We start from the raw sequence: 23,399 nt of genomic DNA, 5'->3' as shown, positions 1-23,399 counted from the left end.
CTTGAACCACTAATCTGAACTCATCCGGTTCTAGTAAAATCTTTAAACCATAAAGAACTCTGAGCTTGACAAAAACACCTTTGACCATAGTCTTTATATGATGATTAAAAGACAGCTTGCAATCAATCCATACACAAGTACTTTTAGCATGTGGCAAATTTGGGAATTTAAGGTTATCCAACACTATGAAGGTAGGGACATTATAGCTATTAGAGCATTGAATAACCATGAACTCAGTTTTAGCTAAAATTAAGTGTTTGTTGTGCTACAGCCACTGCTTAATGGCGACAAACAAAAATACTGATTGAATTCACTGTATCAGAACAAGTGGGAACTCATTTTGATGAAGAACTGAATATCATTGATGACAATTCTGTATCTGTATCCTAAGATCTTGCAAAATGTTGCCAAATAGATATTAAATAGTAGTGACGATAGTACCAAACCCTGAGGAACACCTGTAGAGTTAGCGTACCTCATAGAGCTTTGGCCTTCCACCCTGACTTGTGAAAATCGATTAGAGAGGTAAGATGTAAGCCAAGCCAGTTCTTGGCCAGAGATGCCATATTCTTTCAATCAATACAGAAGAATCTTGTGGTCAAAAGTAGATGATATGTCCAACATGAGTATAACTGTGACCACTGTCTAGGCCACGTCTAATGGCCTTGACAGTGGTCATAGTTAAGTACGTATTTTATTGGACAAAACAGAAGGCCCTTCTACAGTAACTAAATTTTTGATAACAGTGACTGCAGCTTGATTGTCATAGCAGTTTGGTGTGACAATCAAGCTGCAGTCAAATATATATCATTGGCAAAGGATAATGCTATGTTGAGGGGGTTCTGTGACCAACCATTTGGTTGATTGGCTTTCTTCATGAAGGCACAAGATTTGTGGTGAAAAAGATGCTGACAGGGTTGGGCGAGGAAGGTGGGGGCCTACACGAGACCTGAGGCATCCTATTACTCATGATTTACTAGTGCAATTGTAACATGATTTACCATCCATTTCTGATTCTGAATTTGAATTTCTTTTCCATTTAACTTTTTCACTGGTCTTTTTTGGCATACTAAGGGTGAGCGAATTGGTGGCCGCATCCAAAAAGGACATGGGTTATCATGGTAACATCATACAAAACATTCAGATGTTGGATCATTCCGTTCAAATAATCCTCCACAGATCGAAAACAGATCACTCAGGTTGGGGCACCAAGCTTTGAAACAGGTGGCATCTCAGGTCACTTGTCCTGTTAAAAAAAAAAATATATATAAATAAATAAATAAATAAAAATTGCGAATTTATTTGGCTTCACAGCCTGCAGATGGTAAGCATTTGCTGATCCATTATGAACATGTTTCCCTAGGTGCCAGTTTTTGGCTTTCCTGACCTTGACCCTGACCAAGTTAAGATTCACTACCAATGATTTCAATACCCATGCACCATTGCAGCTCAAGCGGGTCTTCACATGGAGAAATCCAAAGGATTGGGTTAATGAAGTCTTCCATGGCCAATACATACATCAGATTAGATCATGCTTATTCACCTAACCTTGACAATTTAACTTCTGTACACAAATTTGCCCCAAGGCTGAAGGAAAGTCTGGATTGTCACACTCCTTTGTCCATTTGGCAGATGAAAGGGCACAAGTACGTAACTATGGACTGCTTCTGGGCTTGGCTCCTCACGATGTGCACATTTTATGGATGAGAAAGCATGGCATGCGCTAGGTAAAGCTGTTGCTGTTCTGATATTCAGAAGGGACACAATCACCAAACCTGATACCATGATAATACATTTTGTGGGTAACAACCTTGGGTCTTTATCTTGTATATAATTGACATGATGGAGCTAGCTTCCTTGTTTCCCCACACGTTTGTTCTGGTTAGATATCATCCCATGAATCAAATGAAGAGAGAATAAATTATGGAGGCAGGGCATAAAAAGTAAACCAGCAGGTGGATGTGCAGTTTCAAAGGTTGAGGGGGGGGTCACCAGATTTTACATGACTAGGTGGACAATTAATAAGAAGGTCTGTATCGAGTGGATAGAATATATCTGTAACATAGGTTATGATCTTTTCAACAATACGCTATAGGATGCTTTGGAAAACATATTTTGTTAGGGTTGGAAGGCCATAGCTGGGGTATGGGATACATGAGACAAGTGCGTCACTATCATATGCCAGTGGCCCGCTTGATTGGCAAACAAGGCAGGGGGGTTCTGGCAGGGTGGTTGTCTTGTTTGGCTGAAGGTGGATGGCACGGGGTTGGACATGGTTTGTGTCACTGGTAATCAGGTGACTTCTGTATTGGGACGTAGTGTTTATAGTGTTTGCAATAAAGCTGTGGCCTCATATATCCAGTTGATGTCTCTACTTTTGTCCTTGTGGTATGGTTCTTGGGGTGCTATGGGGCTGAACCATTCATAGCAACTGCCAATATAAACAGCCAATAGAAAAGAGAATGTAATATTACCTTTATAAGTATTTGGTAAGAACACATTTGGATTACTTTGTAGATTATGAAGACCACACCTTTGAGATAGTGGATGAGTGTGATACTAGATCTAATACTCACAAATGAGAATAATGTCTCTAATGTCCAGGTAGCTGCTCACCTGATATGGTTTGATATCATAGCCAGGATAGAAAGAAGTCTCACGAAAATCCAAGTTTTGAATTTCAAAAATACAGACTTTAGCAAAATGGGGACATACCTGGAGGAAGAACTAGAAGACTGAAAGAAAATGGGTGAGGTAGATCAACAGTGCACCAAATTAAAAGGAACTGCTACAAAGGCAACAAATCTGTATGTTAGAAAAGAAAATTAAGAGGAAGAAGAAACTGATCTGGTTCTCAAAAGAAGTAGCTGAAAACATAAAGGCAAAAAGAACAACGTTCAAGAAGTACATAGGATCCCAAAAAGAGAAACACAGGGAAGAATACTTGGTGAAGCTAAAGGAGACGAAGAAAGATTGCCAGAGAGGTAAGATAAGGTTATTGCAGAAAGATTGAATGAATTATTTGCTTCCATGTTTACTAATGAGGATGTTGGAGAGCTATCAGTTCCAGAGACAGTTTTCAAGGGTGATGATTTGTATGAACTGAAACAAATCACAGTGAATCTGGAAGATGTAGTAGACCAGATTGACAAAATATAGAGTAGCAAATCACCTGGACCGGATAGTATATACCCCAGGGTTCTGAAAGAACTAAAAAATGAAATTTCAGACTTATTAGTAAAAATTTGTAACCTATCATTAAAATTGTCGATTGGACTGGAGGATGGCCAATCTAACCATGATATTTAAAAAAGCGCTCCGGGGTGATCCAGCAAACTATAGACTGGTGAGCCTGACTTCAGTGCTAGGAAAAATAGAAACTATTCTAAAGAACAAAATTACAGAACATATAGAAAGACATGGTTTAATGGAACACAGCCAACATGGATTTACCCAAGGGAAGTCTTGCCTCACAAATAAGCTTCATTTTTTTGAAGAGGCTAATAAATATCTGGATAAAGGTGAACCAGGAGATGTGGTGTATTTGGATTTTCAGAAGGCATTTGGCAAAATCCCTCATGAGAGGCTTCTAAGAAAACTAAAAAGTCATGGGATAGGAGACTGTCCTTTTGTGGATTACAAAGACAGGAAACGGAGTAGGATTACATGGTCAGTTTTCTCAGTGGAAAAAGGTAAACAATGGAGTGCGTTAAGGATCTGTATTTGGACTGGTGCTTTTCAATATATATATATAAATGATCTGGAAAGGGATACAATGAATGAGATGATCAAATTAGATGATACAAAATTATTCAGAGAAGTTAAATCACATTTGGATTGTGATAAATTGCAGGAGGACCTTGTGAGACTGGAAGATTGGATATTCAAATGGCAAATGAAATTTAATGTGGACAAAATGCAAGGTGTTGCATATAGGGAAAAGTAATCCACGCTGTAGTTAGATGATGTTATATTCATGTTAGGAGTTACAACCCAAGAAAATGATCTAGGCATTATAGTGGATAATACATTGAAATAGTCTGCTCAATGTGCTGCAGTGGTCCAAAAAGCAAACAGAATGTTAAGAATTATTAGGCAGACAATGGTGAATAAAATGAAGAATGTCATAATACCTCTGTATTGTTTCATGATGAGACCACACCTTGAGTACTGTGTGCAATTCTGGTCTCTGCATCTCAAAAAAGATATAGTTGCACCAGAGAAGGTACAGAGAAGGGCAACCAAAATGATAAAGGGCATGGAATAAAGCTCTGGAATTTGTTGTCAGAGGATGTGGTTAGTGTAGCTGGGTTCAAAAAAGGTTTGGATAAGTTTTTGGAGGAGAAGTCCATTAACGGCTATTAATCAAATTTACTTAGGGAATAGCCACTGCTATTAATTGCATCAGTGATATGGGATCTTATTAGTGTTTGGGTAATTGCCAGGTTCTTGTGGCCTGGTTTGGCCTCTGTTGGAAACAGGATGCTGGGCTTGGTGAACCCTTGGTCTGACCCAGTATGGCAATTTCTTATGTTCTTATGGAATGGCTCCCCTATGAGGAAAGGCTAAAGAGGTTAGGGCTGTTCAGCTCGGAGAAGAGACAGCTGAGGGGGAATAAAATCATGAGAGGATTAGAACAGGTAAATGTGAATCTGTTATTTATCCTTTCAGATAATAGGACTGGGGGTAGGGGGGGGGGGGGGCGCTCCATGAAGTTAGCAAGTAGCACTTTTAAAGCAAATAGGAGAAAATTGTTTTTCAGTCAACACACAATTAAACTCTGGAATTCGTTGCCGGAGGATGTGGTTAAGACAATTAGTATGGCTAGGTTTAAATAGGTTTGGATAAGTTCTTGGAGGAGAGGTCCATAAACTGCTATTAATCAAGTTGACTTAGGGAATAGCCACTGCTATTACTAGCATTAGTAGCATGGAATCTATTTAATGTTTGGTACTTGCCAGGTACTTGTAGCCTAGATTGGCCGCTGTTGGAAACAGGATGCTGGGCTTGATGGACCTTCAGTGTGACCCAGTATGGAAATTTCTTATGTTCAAAAACATTTTTCAGATATATCAGAGAATGAGGAAGGCCCAAGTTGGTATAGTAAAATTGAAAGGTGACCAGGACCAATGTGTAAAAAAAAAAATTAATAAAAAAGACGAAGTAGGAGAAATATTAAACAAATACTTTGATTCCGTGTTCACTAAAGAAGACCCTGGAGAAGGACTGTTGCTGGTTGACAAGACTAAGGATGGGAATTGGTATATGCAACCCCTTTTACAGAAGAGGATGTCTAGGAAGTGTTAGGAAAACTGAAAGTGAACAAGGCCATGAGGCCAGATGAGATGCATCCCAAGATACTGAAGGAGCTCAAAGATTTGTAAAATGAGTGTATTAGAACAAGTAAATGTGAATGGTTGATAATTTTTTCAAACAGTACATACTAGGAAACATACAATGAAGTTACTAAGTTGTGCATTTAAAACTAATAAGAGAAAATAGTTTTACTCAACGCATAATTAAGCTCTGGAATTCGTTGCCAGAGGATATAGTGAAAGCTGTTAGTGTAGCTATTAAAAAAAAAAAGTTTTGATAAGTTCCTGGAGAAAAAGTCCATAACCCATTATTAAGGTGGAGTTGTAGAAATCCTTCTTCTCTCTGGGATAAGCGGCATGGAATCTATCTATTCTTTGGAATCCTGCCAAGTACTTATGACCTGGATTTGCCACTCCTGGAAATAGGATACTGGGCTTGATGGACCTTTGGTCTGACTCAGTATGCTGGCAGGTCTGCTGAAAGACATGTACAATAGAACCCTGGAAATAGGAGTGGTGCCACACGATTGGAGAAGAGGTTGTCATCATTCTTCACAAGAGTGGTAGCAAAGAGGAGCCTGGAAACTGAAGGCCGGTTAGACTCACCTTGGTGGGGGGAAAATTACTGAAAGAGAAGGTAGTGAACTATCTACAATCCGGTCAGTTGCTGGACCTAAGGCATCAGATTCACCAGGGGAAAGTCCTGTCAGACAAATCTGATTTCTTTTGATTGGATGATTAGAGAACTTGATCAAGGAAGAACACTTGAGGTAATTTACTTGGATTTCAGCAAAGCTTTTGATATGGTCCCACATAGGAGGCTCATGAATAAAATGAGAAGCTTGGGAGTGGGTGCCAAGGTGATAACGTGGATTTCAAATTGGTTGACTGACAGGGACAGAGTGTAATTTTAAATAGAACCTATTATGAAGAGAGAACAGTGTTAAGTAGAGTGCCACAAGGATGGGTTTTGGGATCAGTTTTATTCAATATGTTTGTGAGCGATATTGTGGAATGGATTCAATATGTTTGTGAGCGATATTGTGGAATGTTTGTCTTTTCGTGGATGATACTAGGATCTACAACAGAGTGGACATATCTAAAGAAGTAGAGAATGAAAAGTGATTTAAGAGAGCTTGAAAAGTGGTTGAAGATTTAGCGATTGGGATTCAATGTCAAGAAGTGCAGAGTTGTGCATCTGGGATGCAGTAATCCAAAAGAGTTGTATGCAATGGGGGAGAAAGACTAATGTGCATGAACCAAGAGAGAGAGGGACCTTAGGGATATAGTGTCTAGTGATCTGAAGGCAGCAAATTAATGTGACAAAGTGGGGGCTAAGACTAGAGGGATGCTGGGCTGCATGGAGAGGAGTAAACAGTAAGAGAAAGGTGATAATGCCCTTGTACAGGTCCTTGGTGATGCCTAAGAACATAAGAAATTGCCATGCTGGGTCAGACCAAGGGTCCATCAAGCCCAGCATCCTGTTTCCAACAGAGGCCAAACCAGGCCACAAGAACCTGGCAAGTACCCAAACACTAAGAAGATCCCATGCTACTGATGCAATTAATAGCAGTGGCTATTCCCTAAGTAAACTTGATTAATAGTTAATGGACTTCTCCTCCAAGAACTTATCCAAACCTTTTTTGAACCTAGCTATACTAACTGCACTAACCACATCCTCTGGCAACAAATTCCAGAGCTTAATTTTGCATTGAGTGAAAAAGAATTTTCTTCGATTAGTCTTAAATATGCTACTTGCTAACTTTATGGAATGCCCCTAGTCCTTCTATTATATGAAAGTGTAAATAACCGATATACATCTACTCGTTCAAGACCTCTCATGATCTTAAAGACCTCTATCATATCCCCCCTCAGCCGTCTCTTCTCCAAGCTGAACAGCCCTAACATCTTCAGTCTTTCCTGTTATAATTAGTGAGGTTTAGGTGGACCCTTGGGCACTGTGGCAGCTGATCACGCCCACGGGGGGCAGTCCCGTGAGGGGCCACAGGCTCAGCTGAGGACATACAAACACAGAGATTGATCTTTATTTAAACAATGTTGTGTAGCCACCAGAGGTGGCAGTGATGAGTAGTTGAAATAGCCCGGCTGGGCTAGTAGCTCTCAGGCGCTGGAACAGCGACTCCTCCGGTAGCAGTGCTGTAGTGGAAAGAACTGAGAATAATGAGTACAGTGGAATATGAACAAGCCCCAGTATAGAGAACCCCAGGATAGGGAGACCAGGCCCTCGAGGAGCGAGTACCTGATCCCTGAGAGCTGAGAGGCTTGAAGGTAATGTACTCACACAGCGGTTCCACGTAGGAGATGGCACTAGGGCTGGAACGGAGGCAGGCCTTCGAGGAGCGAGTACCTGGTTCCAGGGAACAGCTCTCAGGTGAAGATGGTAGCACTCACTGGTGTTGAAGATAGTGAATCCTTCCAGGCAGAAGAGAAGGTAGAAGCAGGCAGTGAGTCAGGGAACATGGGCCCTCGAGGAGCGAGTACCGGTTTCCTGATAGCGACCTGAAAAGCAAGTGAGGCCCCCGAGGAGCGGGTATCCCGTTAGCGTTAAGAGTTCAATGGAAATTGGAGAGGCAGAGTAGCTGGGTACGGAGAGCGAATCCCATCCGTAAAATTACCCCTTGCTAACTCAAAGGCTAGCAAACATCGTAGGCTTTAAATATCCGGGCAGCGTGACGTCATCACAGGGTGACGCCGCTGAAGTTCGCGCCAAGTAGAAAATAAGATTGAGGGCCGTGCGGTGCGCTTGCCCTAAGGTACCAGCGGAGCATGGCGGGAAGCAGCGCCCAAGCCAGTCCGGGGACACCGGAGAGGACGGCAGGCAGACGCCGTGGCAGCAGGCGTCCATCCATAGGAAGAGGAGGTGCAAAGAAAGAAAGGTAGGCAGAGTGAAGCCATCAGGATGGGATGGTTGCAACAGTACCTCCTTCAAAGGGCAATCTCCTCTGCGGGTACCAGGTTTTGGTTTCCAAGGATGCGAGAGATGAAACTGATGGAGCATCTCTTTGTCAAGGATATTAGCCAGAGGCTCCCAAGAATTGTCTTTGGGGCCAAAACCTTCCCAAGAGAGAAGGTATTCCTAGGTTTTGCCTCGTTTGCGGACATCAAGAATGGCTTCAACCTTGTATTCTAGGTCATCTTCTGCATTGATAGGAGATGGTTCCTGAGATTTGGAAGCAAATTCACTGATGATGAGTGGTTTCAGAAGTGAAACATGAAAAGCATTATGGATATTCAATCCAGGTGGTAACTTCAGACTTTAGGTAACATTGCCAAGACGTCGGAGGATTGGAAATGGTCCAACGTAGCAAGAAGCAAATCGAGAGAAGAGTAACTTCAGTCTAAGGTGCTTAGTGGATAGCCAGACTTTGTCACCAGGTTGAAAGACAGGCAATTTGGAATGATGAGCATCATAAAACCTTTTGGCTCGATCACTCGCTTTGAGTAGCATTGCTTTCGTCTGAGTCCATAATTGATGGATTTCTTCAGCAGTGGATTGAGCTGCTGGGGACGTCACTGAGAGCTTCAGTGAAAGTGGCGGTGATGGGTGAACGTCCATATACCACTTCAAATGGTGTTGATCCAGTTGATGTTGCTGGATGAGAATTAATGGCGAATTCAGCCCATGGTAACAGTTCTGCCCAGTTATTCTGATGACAACTCACATAGGCCCGAATGAACTGTTTCAGGGTCCTATTCATCCGTTCTGTTTGGCCATTATATTGAGGATCATAGGCAGATGTATAATCTAGAGAGATGTCGAAGAGTTTGCCCAGGGCCTTCCAGAATCTTGCCGTGAACTGTGATCCTTGATCCGAGACTGTGCTTTGGTAAGCCATGGAGGCGAAAGATATGGACTATGAAGAGCTTCGCAAGTTCCAAGGCTGAGGGTAAGCCAGGTAGTGCCATGAAGTGGGCCATCTTGCTGAAGTGGTCCACTGTGACCCAGATGGTATTCATACCTCCAGAAAGGGGTAGATCAACTACAAAATCAGTAGCGATATGTGTCCAGGGCTGTTTCGGAGCTGGAAGCGGTTGCAGCAATCCCCACGGTTGGCCAGAAGTAGGTTTGTGCTTGGCACAGTTGGCACAAGATGCCACATAGGAGTGTGTATCTTCCTTGATAGTTGGCCACCAATAATACTTCAGAAGCTTCAGCGTTGACCAGGATGGCCAGCCAGCTTGGAATCGTGCGCCCAATAGAGCACTTTCTTTCTGAGATGCTTTGGCACAATGGTTTTACCAGCAGGCACAGAATGAGTAGCCGCTAAGACGACTTTCTTCGGGTCGATTATGTGCTGCGGTTCTTCCGGTATATCCTCTGAGAGAAAGGAGTGTGATAGGGCATCAGCTCTGGTATTCTTGTCTCCGGGGCGATATTTGAGCAAGAAGTCAAAGTGGTTGAAAAATAAGGGCCATCTAGCTTGTCTATGGTTAAGAAGTTGCGCATGGCGGAGATACTCTAGATTCTTATGGTCCATAAATACGGTAATTTGATGTTGAGCGCCTTCGAGCCAAAGCCGCCATTCCTCGAATGCCAACTTAATAGCCAGGAGCTCTTTGACACCGATCCCATAATTCTTCTCTGCCGGAGAGAAATGTCGTGAGAAGAAAGAACAGGGATGTAAGGACTTGGAGTCTGCAGAACAGCCCCCACACCGACGTCAGAGGTGTCAATCTCTACGATGAATGGCTTGTTGGAGTCCGGATGACTTAGGCATGGTTCTGTGGAAAAGGCAGTCTTTAAATCTTCGAACGCGGAAATGGCCTCCGCAGACCATTTAGAAGCATTGGCCCCTTTCTGGGTCATAGCAGTCAAGGGCACCGTTAAAGAAGAATAGTTCTTTATAAAGCTTTTGTAGTAATTGGTGAACCCCAAAAATAGTCTCAGGGCCTTCAGGCTGGTAGGTTGGCAACAATTCTTGATACTTTCTAATTTTGGGGGATCTATCTGGAAGCCATCTTTAGACACAATGTAGCCAAGAAAAGACACGGAGTCTTTATGGAATTTGCACTTGGATAGCTTGGCGTAGAGTCAGTGTTCTCGGAGTCTTAGTAGAACTTGTTTGATGTCTTCTAGATGAGTAGACAGATTCTGAGAAAATATCAGGATGTCATCTAGGTACACTACGACACTCTTGTACAGCAAATCCCGCAGAATGTCATTCATCATGTTTTGGAACACAGCGGGTGCATTGCACAGGCCGAAGGGCATTACTAAGTATTCAAAATGACCATTTCGAGTGTTGAAAGCTGTTTTCCACTCATCACCACTGCGAATCCGAACTAAGTTGTAGGCCCCCTTCAGGTCAAGTTTCGAAAATATCTTGGGCCCCTGAAGCTGGTCAAACAGCTCTGAGATTAAAGGCAGGGGGTAGCGGTCTTTAATTGTAATCTTCTTCAGACCTCGATAGTCGATACAAGAATGTAAGGTTCCGTCCTTCTTCCCCACAAAGAAGAATCCTGCACCGGCTGGCGACTTTGAAGGTCTAATGAAACCTTTCTGTAAATTCTCCTCAGTGTACTCGGGCATAGCTTTATTCTCTATTGCAGAGAGTGGATAGACATGTCCTTTAGGAGGTTCAGTGTATGGTTTCAGCCGAATGGCACAGTCATAAGATCTGTGTGGAGGGAGGATGTCAGCAGCTTCTTTGGAAAACACATCACTGAATGATGCATATTGAGGCGGCAGTCCTGCCATCACTGGAGTTGTAGGCATGCAGAGAACAGGAGAAACTTCCTAGAGGCAACTGCCATGACAGCCTGGGCCCCAGCGGGAGAGTTCCAAGGAGGACCAGTCGACTTGAGGCTAATGCAACTGCAACCAGGGTAACCCCAGAACGATAGGGTACATGGCCTTCTCTAACACAAAGAAGGGGATTGTCTCCGTATGGAGGACTCCGGTGCGAAGAGTCATTGGTTCGGTGCGAAAAGTCACATCACCGGGCAAAGGCTCTCCATGGATGGATGACAAGAGTAGTGGGAGCTTCTAAAGTAACGAGGGGAATCCTCAAATGTTCCATTAGACGTCGAAGTATAAAGTTGCCTCCTGCCCCCGAATCCACAAGGGCAAGAGTTTGGATTGTAGACGGTCCGCAAGTCAGGGAGACTGGTAGAGAGAGCGGAGGAGAAGACGTAAGGCCTAAGAACAGTTCTCCTGCAGGATTTAGGCCCGTCCATTTTCTGAACGAATAGGGCATGTTGGGACATCGTGACCAGCTTGCCCACAGTACATACATAAGCCAATCCTCTTCCGAAGTCTTCTCTCTTTTGAAGTCAAATGACTGCGACCAAGTTGCATCGGGTCTTCTCCACTGGCAACAGGTACTGCTGGAACCATCCGAAGTGCAAGTTTAGCACGAGTCTCCTTCTGAACCGGTCCTTTAGTAGGCTTGAGTTCTTTCACCTTATCATGAAGCCCGTGGTCAATTCTAGTAGCCAAAGCCACTAGTTCATCCAGCGAGTCAGGTGTCTCACGAGTGGCAAGCTCGTCCTTCAACCGGGTATTTAGACCTCTGAAGAAGAGAATTTTCAGGCACCTAGTTTCCCAGCATAATTCTGTAGCAAGAGTCTTGAACTCTATTGCAAAATCAGCCAGTGGTCGGTTGTCTTGCTTCAGGTCCACCAGGTCAGAACCAGCAAAAGTCACTCGAGCAGGATCATCAAAAACGGATTTAAATAATTCTAGAAATCCATCAATACCCTGCAGGATTGGATCCTTACATTCCCACAGCGTTGAAGCCCAAGACAAGGCCCTTCCATCAAGATAAGATAGAAATTAAGTAGTCTTGGCATAGGTTGTGGGGAAGTGTGCAGGCTGCAATGTGAAATGCATCCAGCATTGGTTTAGGAAACCTCTAGTTCTTTTAATCTCTCCAGAGAAACGAACTGGAGCAGCCAGAGTTACCATAGTCTTTATAGTTAGTTCAGGTAACTGACCTTCGTTACTGGAAGTAGCGCCTTGCTTATTCTGTGCTTGTAGCTGATGAAACACTGAAGTGAGTTTCTCCAAAGCGTCTTGTTGTTTAGCAATGCGCAGGGCCAGGCCAGGGACGGCCTGCAAGGCATTGAGCTGTGCCGAATCCATGGAGTTAGCAATCTGTTATAATTAGTGAGGTTTGAGTGGACTCTTGGACACTGTGGCAGCTGACCACGCCCATGGGGGAAGTCCCATGAGGGGCCCCAGGTCAGGCTCAGCTTAGGACACACAAACACAGAGATTGATCTTTTATTAGACAATGTAATGAAGCCACTAGAGGTGGCAGTATTGAGCAGTAGAAGTAGCCCGGCTGGGCTAGTGTCCCTCAGGCGCTGGAACAGCGACTCCTCCGGTAGCAGTGCTGTAGTGGAAAGAACTGGGACAGTGGAATATGCACAAAGCCCCAGTATGGAGAACCCCAGGATAGGGAGAGCAGGCCCTCGAAGAGCGAGTACCTGATCCCTGAGAGCTGAGAGGCTTGAAGGTAATGTACTCACACAGCGGTTCCACGTAGAAAATGGAACTAGGGCTGGAACGGAGGCAGGCCCTTGAGGAGCGAGTACCTGGTTCCAGGGAACAGCTCTGAGGTGAAGATGGTAGTACTCACTGGTGTTGAAGATAGCAAATCCTTCCAGGCAGAAGAGAAGGTAGGAGCAGGCAGCAAGTCAGGGAACATGGGCCCTCGAGGAGCGAGTACCGGTTTCCTGATAGCGACCTGAAAAGCAAGTGAGGCCCCCGAGGAGCGGGTACCCTGTTAGCGTTAAGAGTTCAATGGAAATTGGAGAGGCAGAGTAGCTGGGTACGGAGAGTGAATCCCATCTGTAAGATTACCCCTTGCTAAGTCAAAGGCTACCAAACATCGTAGGCTTTAAATATCCGGGCAGCGTGACGTCATCACAGGGGGACGGCCCTGAGGTTTGCGCCAAGTAGAAAATAAGAGTGAGGGCCGCGCGGTGCACGCGCCGTAAGGTACCAGAGGAACATGGCGGGAGGCAGCGCCCAAGCCGGTCCGGGGATACTGGAGAGAGGATGGCAGGCAGACGCCACGGCATCCAGGCTTCCATCCATAGCAAGGGAAGGTGCAAAGAAAGAAAGGTAGGCGGATTGAAGCCATCGGGAAGGGACAGTTGCAACATTTCCTCATAGGGTAGCTGTTCCATCCCCTTTATCATTTTGGTTGCCCTTCTCTGTTCCTTCTCCATCACAACTATATCTTTTTTGAGATGCAGTGACCAGAATTGTACACAGTATTCAAGGTGCGGTCTCACCATGGAGCAATACAGGGGCATTATGACATTTTCCATTTTATTAACCATTCCCTTCCTAATAATTCCTAACATTCTGTTTGCTTTTTTGACTGCTGCAGCACACTGAGCCGACGATTTAAAAGTATTATCCACTATGATGCTTAGATATTTTTCCTGGGTGGTAATCCTAATATGGAACCTAACATTGTGTAAATACAGCAAGGGTTATTTTTCCCTATATGCAACACCTTGCACTTGTCCACATTAAATTTCATCTGCCATTTGGATGCCCAATCTTCCAGTCTTGCAAGATCCTCCTGTAATGTATCACAATCCTCTTGTGATTTAACTACTCTGAATAATTTTGTATCCTCCGCAAATTTGATAACCTCACTCATCGTATTCCTTTCCAGATCATTTATATATAGAAAAGCACTGGTCCAAGTACAGACCCCTGAGGCACTCCACTGTTTACCTTTTTCCACTGAGAAAATTTACCATTTAATCCTACTCTCTGTTTCCTGTCCTATAACCAGTTTGTAATCCACAAAAGGACATCGCCTCCTATCCCATGATTTTTTTAGTTTTCTTAAAAGCCTCTCATGAGGGATTTTGTCAAACGCCTTCTGAAAATCCAAATGCACTACATCTACCGGTTCACCTTTATCCACATGTTTATTAACTCCTTCAAAAAAAAAAGAAGCAGATTTGTTAGGCAAGACTTCCCTTGGGTAAATCCATGTTGACTGTGTTCCATTAAACCATGTCTTTCTATATGCTCTACGATTTTGATCTTGAGAATAGTTTCCACTATTTTTCCCGGCACTGAAGTCAGGCTCACTGGTCTATAGTTACCCAGATCACCCCTGGAGCCCTCTTTAAATATTGGGGTTACATTGGCCACCTTCCAGTCCTCAGGTACAATGGATGATTTTAATGATAGGCTACAAATTTTCACTAATAGATCAGAAATTTCATTTTTTAGTTCCTTCAGTACCCTAGGATGCATACCATCCAAATTATGGTTTGAAAGGGAGCCCCTGGATTTGAACCAGGGACCTCTTGATCTGCCTGACCCTGAGTACTGTGTTCTGTTCTGGATACCTTTTCTCAAAGTATAGAGACCAGGAAGGAGGCGATCTAGAGAAGAGCAACCAAAATGATGTGTGGTCTGAACTGGAAGATTTATAAGGAGAGGCTGAAAAATCTAAATATATATACCCTGGAAGAGAGGTGGTGCAGGGGAGATATGATTCAGACTATCAGATACCTGAAAAAATTTAATGATGCTTGAAATTCAAACTTTTCCATTGGAAAAAAAACTGTAGAACTAGGGGTCATGAAATGAAACTCCTGGGAATGACTCAGAATCAACATCAGGAAATATTTTTTCATGGATAAGGTAGTAGATGCCTGGAATATTCTCCCAGAGTAGGTGTTGAGAATGAAAACAGTAAATGAATTCAGAAGGACATGGGATAAACACTGCGGATCTCTAGAGACTAGAGGTTGGAAATTAAGAAAAGGGTGCATATGGATAACCTACACAGAACAGCAGTTAACTACCCTTAACACAAATCTTGAAAGTTATTACTCCTTAACTGAGTAACCTACATGAGCGGCAGTTATTACCCTTAACAGAAGGCTTGGGGGTAACCTGTATCGAGGGGCATTTACAATCATAAGCAGCTTGCTGACAGACTGGACGAACAATTTTGTTTTATCTGTCATCATTACTATGTTACTACTTATGTATGAAAGGATATAAACTGAATCGGGTTGGTTCAGAGAGCAGCTACTAAAAATGGTCAAGTTTTCATCATAAAGAATAAGGGAATAGACTTAAGAGGAGGAGCTTTATAATTGTAAATGGCTTACTAAAATAGCCCAGAGCTCTCTTTGTGTAAAAGTACATGTGAAATGCATTCGGGGGGGGGGGGGAGGGGGGGGGTCGCTAGGGGCAGAGCTAGAACGTCCACAAATACTTTTGGATTTTTGAAAGTATGTGCATGTCCATGTAAGTTAAAGCCTACTGAAGAGCAGGTGTAATGTTACTTTAAGTAAAATGTGTAGACAGCCAGTTACCCATGGATTTTCAAAGTGAACTTATGAGCATTAAATTTGCTTTCAAAATACTCAGTAAAATCTGTGTATACAATGTTAATGCAGATTAACCATTATGTGGGCTGTTTGAAAATTACCTTTCTAATCTAAACCCTGGAGAATAATGCATAGGAGGCGGACTTCTTTCAGCAGAAAGGATGCTCTAGAGTGAAGGGTCATAGTATGATGGTGAAAGAGGGTAGACTTGAGAGTAATCTAAGGAAATATTTCTTTATAGAAAGAGTGTTGGATGCATGGACAGCTTCTGCATGTTTTAATTGTTGACCACAATAGACACCTTGTTTGGATTTAGGATATAAGAATTTTTAAATAAATAAGGACAGTATCAGAATTGAAGAGAACATGGAATAAGCATAGATGATCTCTGACGGAGAGGAAGGAATTATCAAGCTAGAGGTGTGGATGGGCCATATGGTCTTTATTTGCCATCATACTCTATGCTTCATGTTAAGAATTTCTGCATTGCCTGAACTTTTTTGTATGGGAGACCCAAACTTAGTAGTTCTGTGATTTCACTTGAACCAGCTTAATATTTTGTGATTGACCTCCTTAGGGGAATTGACTTTTGTGATTGACTTCCTTATGAAAGAAATATGAAAACCCATATCCAGATGCAAAACACTGAGACAGAATATGATGACAGATGAGGACTATAAGGCCCATCTAGGCTTTCCACTTTCCTTTCTTGTTGCAGTGCCATAGACTCACATTTTTGCATGCACTTAACAACGCCTAAAACTTCTTTTCATCACACCTTATTTTTTCTACTCTATCTGGAAACTAAATCCTTTTACAGATCTTGGTATCTGTGAAAAGACAGTTTTCTCTGAAAACTTGCTTATGAAAATATTGAACAGGACAGATGCCTGAAGTACACCACTGATATAAACCCCTTTTATACATGTTATGGTTGTGATAAATTGCAGGAAGACCTTGTGAGACTGGAAAATTGGGCATCGAAATGGCAGGTGAAATTTAATGTGGATAAGTGCAAGGTGATGTATATAGGGAAAAATAACCTATGCTATAGTTACACAATGTTAGGTTCCATATTAGGTGCTACCACCCAATAAAGAGATCTAGGCGTCATAGTGGATAACACATTGAAATCGTCGGTTTAGTGTGCTGTGGCAGTCAAAAAAGCAAACAGAATGCTGGGAATTATTAGAAAGGGAATGGTGAATAAAACGGAAAATGTCATAATGCCTCTGTATCGCTCTATGGTGAGACCGCACCTTGAATACTGTGTACAATTCTGGTCGCCGCATCTCAAAAAAGATATAATTGCGATGGAGAAGGTACAGATAAGGGGAATGGAACAGCTCCCCTATGAGGAAAGACTAAAGAGGTTAGGAGGACTTTTCAGCTTGGAGAAGAGACGGCTGAGGGGGGATATGATAGAGATGTCTAAAATCATGAGAGGTCTAGAACAGGTAGTTGTGAATCGGTTATTTACTCTTTCAGATAATAGAAAGACTAGGGGGCACTCGATGAAGTTAGCATGTGGCACATTTAAAACTAATTGGAGAAAGTTCTTTTTCACTCAGCGCACAATTAAACTCTGGAATTTGTTGCCAGAGGATGTGGTTAGTGCAGTTAGTATAGCTGTGTTTAAAAAAAGGATTGGATAAGTTCTTGGAGGAGAAGTCCATTATCTGCTATTAATTAAGTTGACTTAGAAAATAGCCACTGCTATTACTAGCAACAGTAACATGGAATAGACTTAGTTTTTGGGTACTTGCCAGGTTCTTATGGCCTGGATTGGCCACTGTTGGAAATAGGATGCTGGGCTTGATGGACCCTTGGTCTGACCAAGTATGGCATGTTCTTATGTTCTTAATATATCGGAACCCTTTGATTTTTAATCACTTAACCAATTTCTAACCCATTCAACCATCTCTGGACTCACACCTAAGCTGTTCAGGGTATCCTTTGTGGTTCAATATCAGCAGATTTAATGAAATCTAAATATGCCTGAACTAATACTTGGAGACACAGTCTAAGAAGTTAATGAGATTAGTTTAACATGATTTTCATCAGGTAAAATCATGCTACTTTGGATTTTGTAACCCACTTTGTCTTAGGACAAGCAGGATGGTAGTCCTCACAGATGGGTGGCATCATCAGATGGAGCCCAGCACGGAAAACTTTTGTCAAAGTTTCTAGAAGCTTTGACTAGCACACTGAGCATGCCTAGCATGCCACTATCCGCATGTCCACATGAGGTAGTCCTTCAGGCTCTCTTTTTCCACGGTGCAGTTCCCTCACGGTTTTTGGAGTTCTGCTTATTTTGCCTTTTTGTGCTTTCAATTCACAATTTTCTCTGTCCAACATCGCATCCCCCTTCACAGTTGGAGTATCTGCCTTGGCGTGGTATGTGAACATTTTTCTGCCTTCTTCATGGTCGATTCCCAGCATCCCACTTCTTGGTGGCTCCCGGTCATTGACCGCATGCTGGCTGTTTCTCATGGCGTCATCCGGTTTCCGTCGGTGCCCCCAGTGCCTGTGGACCATGTCTATAATGGATCTGCATGAGGTTTGCATCCTCTGCTTGGGGGCATTACACGACGTCTGATGGTGTCAACTGTGTTACCAAATGACACCCAAGGGCAGTCATGCTCACCTCTACAAAATGGAGAAACTTTTTGTTTCAAAAAAATCTGCTCCATCCATACCCACATCAGTCATCAACACCCGACAGTTGAGGGGAACCACTCTATACGCTCCCCCTTGCCACACCAGCAATGGCATCAACTATAGACTGAGGGGCTGTGACCAATCCCCCATGGTCTCACCGGTTTCCAGGACATCGGGATCCTCTGCCTCCTCGGCGCCAGGGAAAGATCGGGTCGAGCACCATGGGAGATCCCACAAGGATCGACACCAGTTGCTGTCTGTGCATGGCTCAAGTTCCGGTACGGTGTCAGCGGCTGCCATACCGCCACCGAAGTGACCCCATGGTACGGAAGCCCCATCCTCCAATAAACCTAGGAGTCCCAGGCATTCCCCAATAATATCTGTGCTGGGCACTGTGCCCCCTCAAAGAAGTGAGGAGGCACCGGTGATACCTCGTTGCCTTCCTTCAGTCCTGCCCTCACCGGACCGCAGAGGGCAGTGCTCTGAGCCCTACGGAGCATTGAGCCACCCCTGCCACCGGCCCCCATACCATTGCCAGAGCCTCTGTCATCTATCCTGGTGCCCCTGCTCGAGCCTCTGGACGTCTTCTTGGGCGCCCTCTTGAAGCAGCCGTTACCTGAGAGACCCTCAGCTCCCTAACAGTCACCGATGCCTCCCTTGGGAGCAATCCCCATTATTGGGTCCTCCGAGGAGGAAGATGCATCCCAAAAGCCTCAACTCCCCAAGCCTCTATCCAGACCTTCCGGCCTCCCACGGAGTCCCCCCCCCCCCTGGTGTGGGACAGACGTCAAGCCTCCAACGCCTTCTCCCTTCACTGGGGAAAAGGCCTCCTGTACGCGTATCCTCCTCTTCCCCTCCTCTTGAAAACTTTTCTGAAGCTTCAATAGAACCGAGGAACCATGATCCTCGTGGTGCCCTACTTGCCCAGGTCTGGTTCCCTCTCCTCCAAGATCAGAGATCCCATCAAACTGGGGACAGTGCCCAATCTGCGCCATCCAAACCTCCGGACACTGGCCTTCATGGCTTGGATGTTGAGCACCTAGTCTTTCAGCCCCTGGACCTCTCGAACATGTATTCCAGTTGCTGGTGGCTTCTAGAAAGCCTTCCACCATGAAGTCTTGCAGGTTGAAATGGAAGAGATTCTCCGCTTGGTGTGCGGGGCATGGCTTAGATCCATTCACCTGCCCTTTTCCAGGTTCTTGGACTATTTGTGGCACCTTTCCGATTCTGGGCTTAACACCACATTGGTCAAGGCTCATCTAAGTGCGGTTAGCACGTACCATCGGGGTGTCACTGGCTCACCCATATCGGTGCAGCCTTTAGTAGGTCGCTTTATGTGGGGTCTGCTTCAACTAAAGCCCCCTCTTCAGCCTCCTGTTGTGTCGTGGGACCTCAACATTGTCCTAGTGTGGCTCATACTTCCTCCTTTAGAGCCTCTGCGCTCCTGTGACCCAAAGTTTCTCACCTGGAAGGTTATATTCCTAGTGGCGATCACTTTGGCTTATATAATTAGTGAGCTTCAGGTTTTGATTACTTACCCGGCATACACAAGGTTTTTTCATGATTGCATGTTTTGCGTACTCACCCCAAGTTTCTACCTAAGGTTGTGACCGATTTCACATCAATCAGTCCATTGTTTTACCTGTGTTCTTCCCGAGGCCTCATTCCCATCCAGGTGAACGGGCTCTCCATATGTTGGATTGCAAGAGAGCTCTAGCTTTCTATTTGGAATGTATGGTGATTTGCAGGCAATCCACTCAACTCTGTTTCTTTTAATAACAACAGGCTGGGAACTGCAGTGGGCAAACAGACAATATCTAAATGGCTGGCGGACTGCATCACCTTCTGCTATGCACAAGCTGGCCTTCATCTTAGAGGCTGAATCAAAGCTCAGTCTGTGAAGGCCATGGCAACGTTGGTGACCCACCTGCAAGCAGTTCCCATTGCCGATGTTTGCCGGGCAGCGATGTGGAGTTCCCTGCACAATTTTGCTACCCACTACTGCTTGGACAAAGATGGTCGACAATATAGTGCCTTCGGCCAATCTGTCCTATGCAATCTCTTCCAGGTTTAACCCCAACTCTTCCTTCTTGTGGCCCCTGTTTAGAACCAGGCTGTCCCCCTACTGACCAACGGCACTGCAGTTGTTGTGCCTGTTGGCACCTTGTTCGGTAGTTGTTGGTCTTGGTTGTTGCCAGGGTCAGCTTGGATCTTGGTATTCACCCATCTGTGAGGACTACCATCCTGCTTGTCCTAAGAGAAAGCACAGTTGCTTACCTGAAACAGGTGTTCTCCTAGGACAACAGGATGTTAGTCCTCAGGAATCCCACCCACCACCCCGCAGAATTGGATTCTCCTGCATTTTGTTGTTTTTAATTTTTCGTTCGTATTTTTATCTATGTTACGAGACTGAAGGGGGACCTCATGTGGATGTTGGGCATGCTCAGTGTGCTAGTCAAAGCTTCTAGAAACTTTGACAAAAGTTTTCTGTGCCGGGCTTAATCTGATGGTGTCACCCATCTGTGAGGACTAACATCCTGCTGTCCTAGGAGAATACCTGTTGCAGGTAAGCAACTGCGCTATATTCAGTACTCCCCTATTCTTTCCTTCTGTATTCCTTCTGTATCAACTCCATTAATTTACCCACCCCTGAGATCCTGTGATGACTCTACCCTTCTATAGTCCTCTGGAATCAATCCACTCTTCAAAGAGTGATGGGATAAAACTGTCAATAGAGCCATGAGAACCTTTTTGAACTTCTTTAATATCAAAAGCCCATGTACTGCAACATATTTGATTCTTACCTGATCTAACAAGTAGAATCATGGCCTATTAAGATTTTGTTTTCTTTAACACCAATATGGTTACTAGAACTCTGCACTATTTTTAGTGAATATTAGAAATTGAATCCTTTTATTTTGTACTAGTCTTTATAATACTCAGCTAAAACGTTACAGTCTGAAACATTTCTCTTTTATTTATAAAATAATTGCAAATGCTTGTATACTATTTTTCACAGCTCATTTAAGAATGCATATCATAAAAACATCTCAGGGCAATATTCTAACCTCATACAAGTAATGTTGTAGTTACCCAGCCCCCTGAGTTTATCATACATCTAGTTTGTCATACATATGTAATTTAGATTCTTATAGTAGGATCTCTCCTACTTGATCACATTTGAGTAAGGTATACAGTGATCATATATGACCTGAAGTTAGCAAAACAGTGCAACCAAGGCAGTGATGGGAGCCAGAGGAATGCTAGATTATATAGGGAGAAGTATTACCAGTAGAAATAAGGTGGTGATGCTTCTGTTGAGAATTCATCTGGAGGATTGTTTCTGTTCTGGTGAACATATCTCCAAAAATATATAGGTAGGGAAGGGCTATCAAACTGTTGCAGTGTCTACACCGGATGTCCTATGAAATGAGACTTGAGAATTTAAATGTGTATACCCTAGAAAAGAAGAGAGATTACGGTAAACATTCAAATGGCACATAGGTATTAATGTTGAAGAAGCAAGGATTTTTCATGGGAAGAAATGTTCTAGAACAAGAGGTCATAATATGCAACTCCAAGGGAGCAGACTTAGGAGTTCCATAAAGAAATATTTCTTCACAGGAAGGTTGATGGATTAAGATATCTGGAACAGATTCCCAGTGGAACAATGGGTACAAAACAGTTATAAAATTTAAGAAATTCTGGGATAAACAGAGAGGATTCTTAGATCCTGCGATTGTTTTGGTCAGTTTGGATGAGTAGATTACAAACAGATTAGGATGCAAGAAGTGAGGGTAAAGCCTGAATTTGGATAGACTCTGTGGTGTCTCATCAGGGTTAGGTAGGCTGGATGGACCTTGTAGGCCTAATATACCATCATTTTCTTAGGACAAGCAGGATGGTGGTCCTCACATGTGGGTGATATCATCTGATGGAGCCTGGCACACTGAGCATGCCACTATCCATGTGCCCATATGAGGTCCCCCTTCAGTCTCTCTTTGTTGCCTCACGGTTTGTGGAGCTCTGCTCTTTTCTTGTTTTCTTGCGAAAAAAAAATCTTTTTCCCGTTTCCATCATCGGGTCCCCATTCGCAGTCAGTGCCTCCTCAGTGTGTGGTAGGTAAAAACTTCTGCTTTCCTACTTCTTGCAGTTGATTCCCAGTATTACAAGAGTGGATCCTTGGGCCGGCGGAGTAGGGGACCAATGGGGAGGAGCCCCAGAGGAGCCTTCTGACGGCAGGCGAGGCTATAGGAGACCCAAGACCCCTTGGGACCTTCACCACTACCATCCCTCGTTCCCTGCATGTTGAGCCCTTGGGTACTGGGGCTGGCTGGACTTACATGGGGTCTCAGGCTGGAGGTGAACTAGGGTCTGCAAGCCCGGACGTTGGCGGAGGGCGTACCTCGTAGCGAAGCTGGCCAGGGTCTGAGCTGGCAGCCTATCTAATAGGCAGGCAAGGGTCTTGGCAGGCGGCGTATCTCGAAGTCAGGCAGGCAAGGGTCTTGGCAGGGAGAAGCAGAACACAGGAAACAGGTACAGACGACGGCGGATCCAAACAGGAACAAGAGCCATGAGTAGCCAAGGCAAGGCCTGAGAAGCAGGTCCTGCCTTAAATACCTGCAGGTTTGGGAGGAGTCCGGGCCCCTCCTGCAGTGACCCCTGAAAAGGGTTCAGGTGGGGCACGCGCCTGGGAAGTCGGGGGTCAGGAGGAAGGCCAGAGCAGGAGCCGCCGACGTGCCGTCCTGTACGTGGTGTAGGCATGGCGGTCCGGAGGGAGGGCCACGTTGCGGCTCACCAGCTGCAACCGCCGGCTGAAGCGAGGTTCCCGGGTCTAAGGAGGCGGAGTCGGCCGAGCTAATAGGTGGAGAGGTCTGGCTGCGGTCCCGTTCGGCCGACTTTCATAACAGTACCCCCTCCTCTAAGCCCCCTCCCCGGAGGTTTGGGTTTCTTGGGATGATCCCGGTGATATTGCTTGATCCCAGATGTTGGTAGAGGGTTCCCAAGAATTTTCTTCAGGACCAAAGCCTTCCCAAGCAAGCAGATACTCCCACTTGTGCCTCCGTCTCTGGACATCAA

General features: G+C 44.3%; 1 protein-coding gene and 1 long non-coding RNA gene across 3 annotated transcripts in view; one reads left to right on the top strand and one right to left on the bottom strand.

The window, feature by feature from the left end:
• The window catches only part of CFAP97 (cilia and flagella associated protein 97), a 238,557-nt gene that overhangs the window by 168,934 nt on the left and 46,224 nt on the right, over positions 1–23,399 (top strand). The window lies entirely within an intron of this gene.
• On the bottom strand, positions 76–21,774 carry LOC115082484. The gene is made up of 2 exons (XR_003854185.1): positions 21,610–21,774; positions 76–1,246 (listed from the first exon to the last, which is right to left on the bottom strand). It is a non-coding gene; the product is annotated as an uncharacterized LOC115082484 (long non-coding RNA).

The sequence above is a fragment of the Rhinatrema bivittatum genome, chromosome 1, assembly GCF_901001135.1.
Source record: "Rhinatrema bivittatum chromosome 1, aRhiBiv1.1, whole genome shotgun sequence".
In the NCBI taxonomy this organism is placed as follows: Eukaryota; Metazoa; Chordata; class Amphibia; order Gymnophiona; family Rhinatrematidae; genus Rhinatrema; species Rhinatrema bivittatum.
Note: the sequence above shows the minus strand (reverse complement) of the source record. Positions and strands in the feature narration are given on the sequence as shown.